Source organism: Phascolarctos cinereus, unplaced genomic scaffold (assembly GCF_003287225.1).
Source record: "Phascolarctos cinereus isolate Bilbo 61053 unplaced genomic scaffold, phaCin_HiC Scaffold_2;HRSCAF=192, whole genome shotgun sequence".
Lineage (NCBI taxonomy): Eukaryota > Metazoa > Chordata > Mammalia > Diprotodontia > Phascolarctidae > Phascolarctos > Phascolarctos cinereus.
The window spans coordinates 123,551,869-123,567,827 of NW_027555625.1; the positions used below are offsets into that span (position 1 = coordinate 123,551,869).

The window sequence follows — 15,959 nt, forward strand, 5'->3', positions numbered from 1 at the left end:
GCCAGTCATATCATCATCTCCCTGATATCATGGTTCTTTTTGAGAACAAAGGACAAACCACACAACCACAACTTTGCACAAAAACAAACTGTATCATCTCGTTCAACACTGATTCTTTAAACATGTTTCAGTGTTTCAGAAGATGAGCATTTTCTTGGTGTTGGTAATCACTCCATTAAAGCAGATGGCATAGTCCCTCTGCCTTAATCAATAGGTCTTTATTGCTTGCTCTGGCCACAAAAAGTCACAGCTCAGGGCCAACCTTCTAGTGATGAATTTCTCTGAACCTAAATAGATCTAGGACCTTTCCTCAGACAACAGACACTGTTGTGAGAATCAAATGTCACAGTATTGGAAAGGGACTTTATACATTTTTGGACAGTATGTAATAAGGAAATCTATATCCTTGCTACTATAAACCAAATCAATACTGCTTCTAGGGCTTAGCACAGTGCCTGACACATAGTAGGTACTTAATAAATGTTGATTGATTGACTTCCTTCTTCCGAATTAATCATCCACTCAACAAGTTATTATAAGATTGTGATGATTTTAGGACTAATTTTTGACTAATTTTCACAGAGCTGACAATTTATTAGGTAATAAGACATAGCCACAAATGAGACTGAATAAGTTAAGCACATTCAAAAGAACAAATTGCTATAAGCTCAGAAGAGAACCCATCTGGCTGCAGGAAATTAAGGAAGCTTTACAGGAGGAGGTGGTACTTGATTGGTATCCCCCCCTTTTTTTTAAAGGCAATTGGGGTTAAGTGACTTGCCCAGGGTCACACAGCTAGTAAATGTAAAGTGTTTGGTCTGAGGCCAGATTTGAACTCAGGTCCTCCTGACTTCAGGGTTGGTGCTGTATCCACTGTGCCACCTAGCTGCCCTTGATTGGTATTTTTAAGAAGATGGAAAAGGACAGCAGCTAGGTGGTGCTAATGGATAGAGCTCCAGCCTTGGAGTCAGGAGGACCTGAGTTCAAATATTCCCTCAGACACTTGACACTTACTAGCTGTGTGACTCTGGGCAAGTCACTTAACCCTGATTACCTGTCCCAAAAGGAGATAGAGAAGGAGGTGAGAATTCTAGGTGGTGGCTTCCATGGAAAGTTCTCCATGAATCTGTCTTTTCTCCAAATTGAATATTTTCCACATAGAGTTTTCAAATGCTTTTCACTATAGGATGCCTGCAGTTCAGAAATGTGCCCCCAGGCTTAGAAGAAATTGCACATTGAATAGCAAATAAGAAAAATTTGCCCTAAAACACAATATAATAACAACTGACCCCTCTAGCACTTTGAGGTTTGTGAAGACTTTATGCACTTTATCTCATTTACTCCTTATACTGCCATGGAGAGGTTGCAACAATCATCATCTGCATTTGACAGGTGACCCTGGGACTCAGTGAGGAAAATTGACCTGCACAGGGTCCTGCACCTAATAAATGACTGCTACCTAATCAAACTTCAGCTACCTGGCCAAATGATGGAAGGAGCTTAGAGTTAGGATGAGAAAGGACCTCAAAGGACTTCTTGTCAAACCTTCCCATTTTAGACATGAGTAACTGAGGCTCATAGATAATTGCAGAATTATAGATTTTGAATTGAAAGGGATTGTAGAGGTTATCTAGTTGAACCCCCTGTTTTTGCAAATGGGGAAACCGAGGCCTAGAGCTATTAAGTGACTTTGCCCATGGTCACACAGTATATGTTAGAGGAAACAACGTGTGTAAAGTGTTTTGCAAATTTTAAGGTGCTATATAAATATCAACATCTACTACTGCTACACCAGGTTGTCTTTCATACAACGAGATGAAGCATGGTTTTGAATGGATTATCAAGGAGGCCTGTGTCTTCATGGGACATATCAGATATTTCTTTAATAAAATGTTAAAGGACTGGGGTTGAAATTCCATCTTGGCCACTTATGATCCGTGTGACCTTGGGTAAATCACTGCCCTTCTCTGGGTCTCAGTTTCCTCCTCTATAAAATGAGGGGGTTGGATTGGGTGAGCTTTAAGGTCTTTTCTAGTTCTGAATTATGTAATCCTCTGTTTGAACGTGAATACTTTCTACATCACTGCAATCCTGTGTATATGTGTGTTTGTGTGTGTGTATACTTTCCATATCACTTTGTTTTTATTTTTTTTGCTACCTTGTGAAATTTAAAATACACTTTTAAAAACAAACTGTACAAGGGGCAGCTTGGTGGCGCAGTGGATAGAGCACTGGCCCTGGATTCAGGAGGACCCATGTTCAAATCTGGCCTCAGACACATAACACTCATTAGCTGTGTGACCCTGGGCAAGTCACTTAACCCCAAATGCCTCACCAATTAAAAAAAAAGAGGAAGAAAGCAAACAAACTGTACACCACCAAAGTTGTCTGTTGGAATGTTTTTACCTGTTTGTGATTGTTAAATTCATAATAAAAAAGGGAAAATTTATGGAATCTTATTTTGAGGTTTGTAGCTTTCTTGAGATGGCACAAAGGATACAGAGTGGACCTTGGATTTAGGAAGATCTGAGTTCAAGCTGACTGTGGGCAAGTAACAATTTCTCGGGGTCACCAGGCAATTCTTGAGGACTAAATTACAGATGACCTGCTGATTTGCATTGGTGGAGGACATATCTGATGCTCTTCTCATTTTCTTCCTTGGCTCTATTACTGCTACCCAGCTTGGTTTTCATCTCAGTTGTTGTAAGCACATCATCATCACTAATGGTGAAAACAATCTCTGATTGTTTTCTGTGGTACGCAATACAAGTACACAGCTACTTTGAGGGAGATATGATTTCACTGATTTGAGTATTTCCTCTGCCAGTGCAGAATTCAGCCCATCTATGCCTTCTTAGTAAACTTGTCCATGTCCTTCTATAAATCCTCCATAGAAGATCTATGTGACCTATTGGAAGGCTTTCTTAATAGTAATAATAATAGCTAGCATTTAAACAGCTTTTTAAGATTTGCAAAGAATTCTATATATACTATCTCAATATCTCATTTAACAACCCTTTGATGTAGGTGCTATTATTATCCCCATTTTATAGATCAGGAAACTGAGTTTAAGAGAGGGTAAGTAACCTGCCTAGGGTCACACAGCTAGTAAGGGTCTAAGTCAGAATTCAAATTCAGTTCTTTTTGACTCTAAGTCCAGTGATCTATCCATTGCACCACCTAGCTGCTTTCTTCTAGAGTTTTTTTTAAAAAATATTTTGTGGAAAGCATTGTTGCACATTACTTTCTATCCCTGTCTCACCTCATCTTCTGGTAGTTGACCTCGATGATATGTTTTACTTCATTTCTAATGCCTACATCATCATTGCCATCCACTTGCACCTACTTTGCCATCATTTAGCTGAAATAATTCTCATCATTCTGAAATTGTGGAGTTGTATGATTTTTAGTCAAGATTGCACCATCAATTTGCTTTATCAAGCATGTGACCAAGTAGAAAAGCTGACCCAGCAACAAGACTTGAAAAAAGATAGCCAAGGTTCTGAAAATAAGCAAAAGGTCAATTATAATTCCTATTTGGGGATGGAAACTAATTCAGTTACATCTGAAAAGGACACCAGTCACTCAATATAAACATTTGAATACAGATAATATTTCTGCACATGGAACGTCATTGAGAGAAGTTATACAAACATGTAAAGAAAGTACAAATTATGGAAGTTCTGCAAATTCTACAGGGGAAGAAGAAAAAATTAGAAAATATTCCCCAGAAGAGATTCAGAGAAAGAGACAAGAAGCTCTGATTCGAAGAATGTCTAAAGCACGGACATCATTTGTGAATGCAGTACGTACTTAATTTAATTTTCTGAATGGAAAAAGATAGTTTGAAAGAGAAGACATGTTAAAGACTTTACATCTATCCTTGATAGCAAATATTGTTTGATTTTTGGTTTCTCTATGAAAAATTTGATACGGATTGATAAAGCATTTTATTATTTAATGTTTACAATTGTAAATGAACTTTTCCTCCAAAATATTCATATAGTAAATGAAAGATTTGCAAGATCCAGGAAGGTTTCAAGATTTAAAGTGTTCATGTACATCTTAATTATGTACTATAAAGCTATGAGCAGAATTGTTAATAATTTTAAAGCTGTGATTGTGGAGAATCATCTCTGAGAGAGGTGAAACTTTAAGTTTCATGAAACAAGTAGTATTTTTCCTATTACAGAGCTTGGGTCTTAGCAATATGATAAAGGTCTGGTTTTCTGATTTTTTTTTTTGTTCAGTATCTCATTTGCTTAATGTTTTTAATAAATTCTTGAATTTTCAAAAAAAAAAGATTGCATCATCAAAAAAAAAAAAAAACCCTATCACCTCCAGAGAGAGAACTCATGGACTCTGCAGATTGAAGCATATGTTTTTCACTTTTTAAATTTTTCTTGTTTTTTTTTTTGGTAACATGGCTAATATGTAAATATGTTTTGCATATTGCTTGTCTTCTCAATGGGTAGAGGAAGGGTGAGAGGGAGGGAACATTTTAAAAACAATGTTAAAGATATATTGGAAAAAAAAGGTTGCATCAGCAGGAAACCTCACTTGGTTTTAAAAGTGTGGGCTTTTGTGGTAGTGAGTTCCTTGGGAACCCAGGAAAATGCTGTACGATTTCCATCAATGTATTCCAGTTCACTTTTTAATTCGTGGAATAATGCTGTAGAGCAGAAATGGATGTTTTATTTGCTTTCTCTGCAAACTGTACTAGTGAAGCTTAGCATTTTTTTAACTTAAAACTCTCTTTTTCACTAAAATTCAGTATTGCAGAAGTGTGCTGCCTCCCTCCACCCTTAGACATGAGCCACTCATAGCTGAAAGAGTAAACGTGGAGTTTATACTCAAAATAGAATGAGTGATAGCATGCCGCTTGGTTAACTTATAGCGTTTATGGGTTTGGAGAGCTCAGAGTCAAGAATCTTCTATCTTACTGTTGTAAAACAAAACACTTCTATCTTAAATTACATCCAATCAACAGAATATTTACTAGGTCACCCTAACATAAATAGAGTTATAGGCAGGACTGTTCTGGTAAATGTTTAACAACTGGCTATTTGAAAAAAAATGTACAGAAGATACACTTTTTCTGCATCACGTTCCAAAGTCTAGACAACAACAACAACAGAACAGAAAATCAAGCCCCAGTTTGTTGCATTTGCTGATTTCTGAGGCGTAAACACTCACCCTGAGAATTTAGCAATTAGCTCTTATGAGATGGTATGAGATGGTTCCAGCACATCTCTAGTTATGATAATAACTTAAGCTTCAAGTGAAGAGATATCCTTGATTCATGAAAACAAAACATTTTTTGAGGGTTCAACCAAGTGTAAGACACTATGTCAGGCACTATTTTGATACAGAGATAAATGGTTCCTGACCTCAGAGAGTTTACAGTCTAATAGAGAAGTAAGACATGGACACATATCTTAATATACACACAAAGAATGTAACAAGTGAAGGGAAAGGGACATATTGTTATGGGAGTTCAGGTGATGGTTTGGAGAATTAAGGAAGAATCATTGAAAAGGTATTTGAACTAGATAGGGAAATGGAGAAAGGGAAAGAATAGGATAGGGAAAAACACAGAGGTTGGATGGTAGGAATCAGGTTCAGAGAAAGATGATGCCAGGCACTGTGCTAAGCTTAGGGAATAAAAAAAAAGAAACAGAAGATAGTCCCTGCCCTCAAGGAGCTTACAATTTAATTGGGGAATTCAACATGCAAACAAATATATACATCTGTCTATCTATCTATCTATCTATCTATCTATCTATCTATCTATCTATCTATCTCTCAAGCTATTTGTGGAATAGATAAGAAATAATTAAGAGAGGGAAGGCAATAAAATTAAGAAAGATTAAGGAAGACTTCCAGTAAAAGATGGGATTTTAGTTGGGACTTAGAAGGAAGGAGGTCAGTTGGTGGATTGGAGGAAGTAAAGCATTCCAGGCATGGGAGCCAGCCAGAGAAAATGCCTAGAGCTGAGAGATGGAGTGTCCTGTTTGAGGACCAGGCAGGAGGCCAATGTCACTAGGTCGAAGAGTCTGTGTTAGGGAGTAAGGTATAAGAAGCCTAGAAAGGTAGGAGGGTGCTAGGTTATTAAGGACTTTGAATGCCAAACAGAAAATTTGGGGATCTGGGAAGTGATAGGGAGCCACTGGAATTTGTTGTAAGGAGTGGGGGAGTGACATTATTTGACCTGTGCTTTAGGCAAATCATTTTAGTGGCTGAATAGAGATCAACTGAAGTGAGAGAAAGTTAAGCCAGGCAGACCCACCATTAGGCCATTACAATAGTTCAGTGGAGAGGTGATAAGGGCCTGTACTAAAGCAGCGACCAGTGTCAGAGGAGAAAAAAAGGATTTATATAAGAGGTGTTATGAAGGTGAAATCAATAGGCCTAGTAACATCTTGGATATGGGGGATATCAAGGAATCCAGGATGATTTCAAGGTTGAGAGCCTGAAGGACTGGGAGATGGTGTTGCCCTCTACAATTATAAGGAAGGTAGGAGAAGGGAAAGGTTTGGGGTGAAAGATAATGAATTCTGTTTTGGACATATTGAATTTAAGATGTTTACTGGACATGCAGTTAGAAATGTCTGAAATGTAGTTGGAGATGTGAGATTGGAGGTCAGCAGAGAATTTGGGGCAGGATAGGAAGATTTGAGAATCATCAGCACAGAAGTAATTAAATCCATGGGAGCGGATGAGATCACCAAGTGAAGTAGTATAGAGGGAGAAGAGAAAACAGCCCAGGAGAGAAACCTGAGTGACACCTGTGGTTAGAGGGTGAAATCTGAGGGAGGATTCAGCAAAGGAGACAGAGAAAAGGTGGTCAGATAGAAGGAAAATCAAGAGAGTGATGTGTCCGAAAAACCTAGAGAGAAGAGAATATCGAGAAAGAGTGATCAAGTGTTTAAGGCTGCTGAGAGGCCAAAGAGAATGAGTATTAAGAAAAGGCCATTGAATCGGGCAACTAAGAGATCATTAGTTACTTTGGAGAGAGCAGTTTCAGTGGAATGATAAAGTCAGAAGCTGCATTGTAAGGGGTTAAGAAGAGAGTGAGAAGAGAGAAAAAGGAGGCACCTATGGTAGATGGCATTTCGAGGAGGTTAGCTACAAAGGACAGAAGAGATACAGGATGATAGCAGGGATAGAAGTATAAAGTTAGGGCTTGCTCAGGATAGGGGAGACATGGGCATGTTTATAGGCAGTAATGAATGTTCCAATAGACAGAGAAAGATTGAAAATAAGGAAAAGAGTGGTAATGACAGATAGGATAATCTTCTGGAGGAGATAGGATGGAATGGGATTGTTTGGACAGGTAGAGGGATTAGCTTTGGTAGGGAGTAAGGCCATTTCATCACGTGGAACTTCATCATGTAAAGGAGGAGATAGTGGCAGAAGCCATCTGAGTGATAGGAAATGAAGAAGAGTGGAGAAGGTACTCACTATGAATGGCCTCCATTTTTTCCTGTAAATGTGAGACATGGTTCTCAGCTGAAGAGTAGGGGGAGAGGGAGCCATGAGGTTTAAGGAGGGATGAAAAGATGTGGAAGAACTGCTGTAGAGAGTACGATAGTAAGTTGATAAAGGAGGTATAGAAGTATTGCTTAGCAGCAGTGAAGGCCCAGTTGAGGGTGTGTAACATCAGTTTATAGTGGATCCAGTCAAAACAGCTGTGTGATTTTTAAAAATCTTTGTTCAGCAATACGTGTATGGGAGCAAAGGTAGCAAATGGTGGGAGTGATTTAAGGCTGAAGCTTGGCTGGGTGTAATTGGTGATATGCTAAGAGGGCTAAGGATTCAAGAAAGGAGGACAGTGTAGAGTTGAATTGGTTCACCAAGGAAAAGGGGAGAGATTGGCTAGTGCAGGGGAGATGGCCAAAGAGAGAATTGAGAGGTCAAGAGATTGGAGCTCACATGTGGATGAAGAATAGTGTTTTGCAGAGGGAGAGGTAAAAAACCAATACATTATGGTTGGATAAGGGGATTTTGAAATTCTTGAACATAGAAGTGATATATTTTGGGGCAATGGAAGATCAAGGGTGTGACCATCTTTCTATGTGACCAAGGTGGGATGAAAGAGTAGCCCATGGGAAGTGAGTAGTTTGAGGGACTGAAGGGCTAGAGTATTTGAAGGAGAGTCAATATGCATGTTGAAGTCTCCTAGTATGAGGGCAGGAGTTGGAAGGAGAGAAATATTGTAAGCCAGGCACCAAACTCATTGGGGAAGGAAGGGGAATGATCTTTGTGTCTGTAGACTTTGAGGATTTTGATTGGTTGGTAAATATGAATAGCATGAACCTCAAAGGAAGAGAGGTTACTGAATGATGGAGGTGGAGGGAGAACCTACAAGTGGCAGTGGGGAGCAAGGAGTATTCCAACTTCCCCACCTTGACTGGTGAGCCAGGGAGAATGAGTGAAGGTAATCTGGTATTGGAAAGTCCAGTTTGGTTGGAATTTTGGGTACTTCCTTTGAAAGGTAAGTGTGGGACATAATAAGTAGGGGTATGCTGAATTCAGCTCAGACTGACTCAAGATAGCTGATGTATTTTTGCTGTGAGCATTTATACCTTGGAAACTGGCAAACGCTAAAAATCAGGGCTTGATTCATTCTGTTTATGGTCTGGAGTTAAGAAAATGATAGAGAAAATATTTATAGTGAAGATTAAACTTAGCATGTCATATGTACACAGCATAGTATAAATTTAGTATGATATACGTGTATATCTATAAATATATATCCATACATATCCGTACATATATATCCTCCAAGAGCCAGTTTATCAGTACATCCTAAGATATGACTAGAAGAGTAGATTGGGGTTAGGTCATGGAATGTCTTCGATGCCAAACTTAGGAGTTTGGACTATATCCATTAGGACAACAAACAGCCACTGAAGGCTTTTGAGCTGACTTATGCATGAGGAAGAATAATTTTTTTTTTCTTTAGGCAATTGGGGTTAAGTGACTTACCCAGGGTCACACAGCTAGTAAGTGTCAAGTGTTTGGTCTGAGGCTGGATTTAGACTCAGGTCCTCCTGACTTCAGGGCCAGTGCTCTATCCACTGTGCCACCTAGCTGCCCCAGGAAGAATGATTTGACAATAATATGTAGGATATGTTGGAGGTGGAACACAGGAAGTAGTGAGACCCATGGAAAAGGGCTTACTGTAATTTAGGTGGAGGTGGGGTAGGTGGGAACCCTTTGAAAATTTTTTTTTTTGGTGGGGAACCTTAATAAAAGGATTTGTTCTATGAAGTTTGGATTCAGTCAAAGGGCCACACTTGAGGACCTAGAGGGCCACCTGTGGCCTTGAGGCCTCAAGTTCCCCACCCCTGAAAGGGAAGAGGTAATATGAGCCCAAACTAAGGTCATAGTAGTGGGAATGCAAAGGAGGGGATGGATACAAGAAATATTGCAAAGAGAGAATTAACAGGAAATATCAAATGATCAATTCTATGAAGGAGAATAAGGATCTAAAGATGACTGATGTTTCAAGCCTGAAGGTACCATTGGAATAGGCAAATATGAAGGCGATAAGACTTTAAGGAAAAGGTGGTAAATTTGATTTTGAACGTGTTTAATTTGATGCGCTTGTGGGACATTCATGCAGACATGTTTTATGAATAGTTAGAAATGGGGTAAGGTTTTCTATTCAGGACAGAGGTTAGGACTGCAATCAGAGATCTGGGCATCATTTACCTAGTGATAGTAACTAAAGTTGTGGATATGGATGAAATCAGCAAGTGGGTGTAGCTCAAGAAAATGTGACTGAGGACAGAGCTCTGTGGTGGTCCTACATGCAAAAGGTAGAGGTAGGAAGGGAAATCTGTGAAGGAAAAAGGGAGACCAGGTAAGGAGGCAGTGGCATTATCAGAAGACTGAAATGCCATGGAAGACAGAGGGCAGCACAATCTCAAGAAGGATGGAGAGGTCAATAGTGTGGAAATGATTTGAAGAGATCAAGAAGGATAATTAAGAAAAGGACACTGAACATGGCAACAAAGAGGTGAATGGTAATCCTGGAAAACCATTTTTGGTGGGGGAGGTATTAAGGAGTGAGGGGGTGGTGGTAAGGCAATGGTGTCTGTAAGAAATTTGACAGTGAAAGGGAGGAGAAAGATTATATGGTAATTTTAAGGGGCAGTAGACCTGAGGGAAGGATATTTTTTTTCTTCTGAAAGGAGATCTGATTTTTTTTTTTAAAGATCAAGCGGAAAGAGCCGCTAGAGTAAGAGACCGAAGTTACAAGGGTAAAACCTCAGAGGAAGCCAAAGGGAATGATATCATGGGTGTGATTATTTTGTGTGTGTGTGTGTGTGTGTGTGTGTGTGTGTGTGTGTGTGTGTGTGTGTGTGTGTGTGTGGTGTGTGTGTGTGTTTAGAATAGGGGCAGAGACTCAAATTACCAGTATTAGAAGAACTAAAAGGAGAAGATACTGGTTGGTATACTTCTAGGCTAGCTGTTTTTTTGGCCGGGGTACTAGCTGATGAGGCCCTGGCATCAGCTATAATGTAAGTGAAATTTCTTTCAGCTGGCCATGTGCCAGAACCCTTAATCATCTTGACTTTTTGACTGGGATAGCTTGGCTCTATTCATAGTAGCTGGGGGATGGGGCAAGTTCCATTAAATTGAGTAGAGGCTGTCTAACTCTTACATATGTTCAGACTCTGGGGTATGTCCTGAAGTTAACAAGAATGAGAGAGAGAGAGAGAGAGAGAGAGAAACATGGTCTGGTGGAGTAGACTATCAGTCAGAGTAACTCAAGAGGGATCCTGGGAAATATCATGAGAAGGTAGAAGTTGGATTAATGATGGGGTGAAGGTAGAATCTTGAGGGAGTCCAGGACAGAGACATAGCTTGTGAGGTAGGACAAGGCCGAGTGACAGCTTGAGAGGAGAGTTATAGAGAGAGATGTTGCACCAAAGATAGAACCCAAAGATGGGAGAGGGGGGAGTCAAACCACAGGAAGTGAGTAGGTAGGAGCAGAGACTAAGATACAAGCCACTGGAACAGAAGAGTCATTGAGGGTCCATGGACAATGACATTCTGCTTAACATCGGCTCCATCTTCTGCTTGTGCGGAGATACTGAACCAGCTAACTCTAGTCTTGTGCTTTATACCTTTGTGCTGGAACCTCAGAGTGTCTCCTTGTTAGAAGGCAAATATTTCAGTTACCAACAGATTTTCACCCTGTAAATCTCATCTCCTCCCACTCCTATTAAGTGGGAGTGGATGAGCCTTCAACGATAACTCAAATTTGTGTAGCTTTAAACTTTACAAAGCACTTCCCTTACAACTGTGTGATAGGTAGAACAACACCACAACTTCCATATTACAGAGAAGGAAACTGAGGTTCAAGGAAGTTTAAGTGATTTGCTATATGTAAAGTGGCATGGATCCAATTTGATACAAGTTCCTGGGATCCATGGCCATAAACAACCTCACTGCGCCTGCTCTATGCTGATATATCATTATATAACCAAGTTAATGTAAACATTTGAGTTTAGCCTGTAAACACCCCCACTGCACTTGTGCCAGGAGCTTGTGGCTGGCATGTTGACTTCTTTATCTGTTTATCTATGAATCAAATGAGCCCTGGTCAGTGAATGTGGAATGTAAAAGTGGAAAACTGTGCTTGTCTTGACCTGCTGTCATTGAGAAGAGTAATTGGGAGGATGCTGTAGGAGCTGAGCTCCCCTACCTCCTCTCAACTTGCTGCCAATGGGAAGAATAAAGTAAATTAACCCCTTATCATGTCTCTGCTGCTGTCCTTCTGTCTGCCTGGATCCAGAGCAAAACTGCTAGAGGCTGGAGCTGAGGAGCTCCTGCGTTACACTTGGCCACAGACACACAATTGCAAAGTGTTGGAATTGGGATTCAAAGCCAAATCCTCCCAAATCCAAATCTAGTACTCTTTCTAATTCACTGTATTGGTTGCTTTGGGTGGAAACAAGCAATTAATTATAGGTTAATTATAGATGCCCATTTCTCAGTCCAATCCTCTGAGTTATACCTCTTCCACTGTATTAAGAAATAATAGCACCGCTGTAGAGATCCTCTTGCTTTCATAGATCTGTATCTGGTACTCCATATTTGACTTAACTCAGTGTGCTACAGTGCTGTTTAGATCTGGAATGGATTTGGAATGAAAGGAGCTGGGTTCAAATCCTGTTGCCACAATTTACTTCCTATGTGAACTTGAATAAGTCAATTATTTAGGTCTTTTTTTCATCATCTATAAAATGAGAAGGTTGAACAAGATGTCCCCTAAGAATCCTAAGATTCTATGTGTGGGTTGACATTTCATTTTGTTGTCTTAGACATTCTATAGTTTCAAACATGAAATATGGGAAACAATATGGATATTCCCATTCATAGTAAACTTCAGTTTCTAAGTGACAAGATTTATCTAAAGATCATGTGAGAAGGAGTGTAGAGTGATCTTGTAGCATCTCTCCATGCAGAGAGGCTAGGAAGCACAACTGTAGGAGAGTTGAGAAATACCTTGTAAAGATTATGGAATATATGTAGACATTCCAGGCCTGGTTTGCTACTATAGTAAGGAGAAGCTTTATTCAGTTAGATGCACAGCTGAAACTGGACACATCCTCGAAAAGGCCTGAGTTAGCCTTGTCTAAAACTCTTTGTGTCATTTTTTTTTTTGGCCTTCATTATGGTGGCGTGGCTCCTTTACTGATGGTCATTGGTAACAGACAATGCTCTAAGGGGAAGTGGGCTTGGATACTTCTCCCTTCAAGGTTAAGGGGCTCCAAGGGGAAAAAAAACCCTTCAGTTCTTATTTTCTGCATTTGTTCGTTTTTATTCTAGGTGGAGCTCAGGGAGATTGAACTGGGGACTACTTGCTACAATTGGAAATAAGGCTGAATAACTATCATTCAATACCTACAATCATCTCTGTGATGAAGGTAGATTTCTAGGTTGCTTATCAAAGTCTTGAAATGGCAAGCTGAGGGGTCAGGCTCAGGCAGGAAAAGCAAGTGAAGTCAGAAGAGGTCTGATATTCTGAAGAAAGTAAGGAGGGGCTGAGGTATCAGTCTCAGTGAGAGCAAAAGGCAGATTCTCCTTCTACAGGGGCTATTCCAAACCTTCCTTTTTCTTCTTCTTCTTCTTCCTACACTGAGCCCCATCTCTACCCTCTCAGAGAAAATAGATACCATCCACTTTCGGTACTTTTTTTCAGATCTTATACATCTTGAAATCCTATGTTATCATCTCCATTCTCTCCAGTCTTTCCTTGCCAAGGCCAAGCTGTCTACATGTACTCCAAAAAAAAAAGTACTTTTTCCAATTACATGTAAAGGCAATTTCTAATGTTCCTTCAAGAATTTTTTTGTTTTAAATTTTTCTCCCTCCCTCCCTCCCTAAAATAGGAAGCAATTTGATATAGATTACGTATGCACAATCACATAAAACATATTTCCATATTAGTTGGTACATGTACTTTTGATTCCATACCTGACTTGTCTAGCGATTGTCTTTATAATCATTTTCCTTTCTCTTCTTTCATCTCATCCTATATAATGACTCCGTCCCTACCACCCACGTACCTACCTACCTAAATATCTACACATACACACACACATATACACACACACACACACACACGCTCACACACGTGTGCACACAAAGTCTTTAATATTAGAAGAATACTTACTAGATCCTATTATCCCCTCAAGTTATTGTCTTATATCTCTTCTCTTTTTCTCAGTCGAATTCCTGGAAAGAGCTACTGACTTCCTCTCACGTCACTTGTTTCTCAGCCTTTTGCAGTCTGGCTTTCCACCCTCATCATTCAATTGAACCTGCTCTCCAAAGTTACCATTGATCTCTTAATTGCCAACTATGATGCCCTTTTCTCAGTCCTCATCCTTCTCAGCCTCTCTGAAGCATTTGACACTACTGACCAGCTTCTCCTTGATGTTTCTTCCCCTCTGGGTTTTTTCTGAAATTGCTCTCTCTGGCTTCTCTTCCTACTTGTCTGATCTCACTTCATTCTCATTTGCAGATGCATCAATCCACATCTTGCTCCCTAACCATGGGTGTCACCCAAGGTTCTTTCCTACGTCCTCACCCCTTTTCTCTATACTCTATTACTTGGTGACATCAGCTGCTCTGTTTTAATCGCCATCTCTATGCTGATAATTCCCAGATCTAAGCATGTGGCTTTAGTCTTTCTCGTGAGCTTCAGTTTTATAAATTCAACTGCTTATTGGACATTCAGATATTGGACATAAAGTACTGGATGTACTTTTCACTTCTTGCTGTTCCTCATATATGATGCTCCACGTCCCATCTCTGCCTTTGCACTGATTGATCCCATGCTTGGAATATACTCCCTCCACATCTTTGCTTCTCAGAGTCCCTTGTTTTTCAGTACAAATTCCACCTTTTATATGATCCCTTTCCTGATCCTTCTAGGCTAATTCCCTTCACTTACCCAAAATTACCTTGCATTTATTTATGTGTTTATTTTAATGCTTTTACAATCCACTGGATTGTAAACTCCTTGAAGGCAGGACTGCCTCTTGTTTCTTTTTGTGTCCCCAGAGCTTAGGACAGTGTCTGGCACATAGTAGGCACTTAACAAATGTTTATTTAATTGGATTATTTTTTAAAATTAATTAATTAATGAAGTTTTAGTTTGCAACATTCACTTCCATATGATTTTGAGTACCAAATTTTCTCCCCCCCCATCTCTCCCCTCCCACCCCAAGACAGTGTGCAATCTGATATAGGCTTTACATATATGTTCATCTTGAAACTATTTTCATGTTAGTTATGTTGTAAAGAAGAATTAGAACCAACGGGAGAAATTACAAGAAAGAAGAAACAAAACAAAACAGAAGAGAAAAAAAAGAAAGATCAAATAATGTGCTTCGATCTGCATTCAGACTCCATAGCTCTTTTTCTGGATGGATCATGAGTCAAATTGATTATTTTTTTAAAAAAAAATTTCATGGGTTCGTAGACATAGAGCTGGAGGGGACCTTAGAGGTCATCCATTCTCCCTCATTTTAAAGGTGAGGAAACCATGCCTCAAGAGAAGTTAAGGGACTTTCATAAGGTCATAAAGATAGAAAGTAGCCCAAAGTCATAAAGGTGGGATTTGAACCTAAGTCCTCTGACCAAAAATCTGGCACTCTTTTCACTGAGCCATTGAACCATGCTGTCCTTTGTTTCCAAGGACAGATGATGAAACACACAGAAAAGTAGAAATGTGATGAATATTACATATCCTGACTTGTGGACCTGGCTTGTTGGGTCAGAAGGTTTTTCTTTGCTACAAGGGAGGCCTTGATGATAGAGGAGGGAATCAAAGTAGGGGGAAAAAAATGACTATAGTGTAAAAGTTTAAAAAATAAAGTTTAAGTTTAAGTTTAAAAAACTACAATTACTCCACTTTAAAAGCTATTTAGCTTCTAGTACCAAAGATTCTTTCAAGATTATTTCAGCATCTGCTAAACAAACAAAAACAAAATACAAAAATAAATCCCCAAACCCACTCCAACTTTAATTTTTAAAGTAAATGCTTATTTCTCTTAAAAGTCTGCCTTTGTGGTGCTGCTTGTTGGGAAATTTGAGTCTGAGGTGGAGACACAGCTCTTATTGGAAAGAGTTGTCTCAAGTTTGTTTAACTAATAGACAGCTTTTGGCTGAAAGACCTGTTTTACAGTATTTAGGAAATGTTGGTTTCCACTGTTTATACCTTCTAGCTAGATGAACTATTATTTCAATAATGTTTGAAAAACATTTGCTATATTATCTCTAAGATTGCTTTGGCTGGATATAAACATAAATTTTTAAACATTTCAATATTTTTCTTCCCATGGATTTTAAGTTATTTCACCTATAAGTTCAGACAACTCCTCCAAATAAACCAAGACCTCAAGATATGAGAACAACGTCGGGGAAGCCCT

General features: G+C 39.3%; 1 long non-coding RNA gene across 1 annotated transcript in view; it reads left to right on the plus strand.

The window, feature by feature from the left end:
- The window catches only part of LOC144455598 (uncharacterized), a 113,302-nt gene that overhangs the window by 862 nt on the left and 96,481 nt on the right, over positions 1 to 15,959 (plus strand). The window lies entirely within an intron of this gene.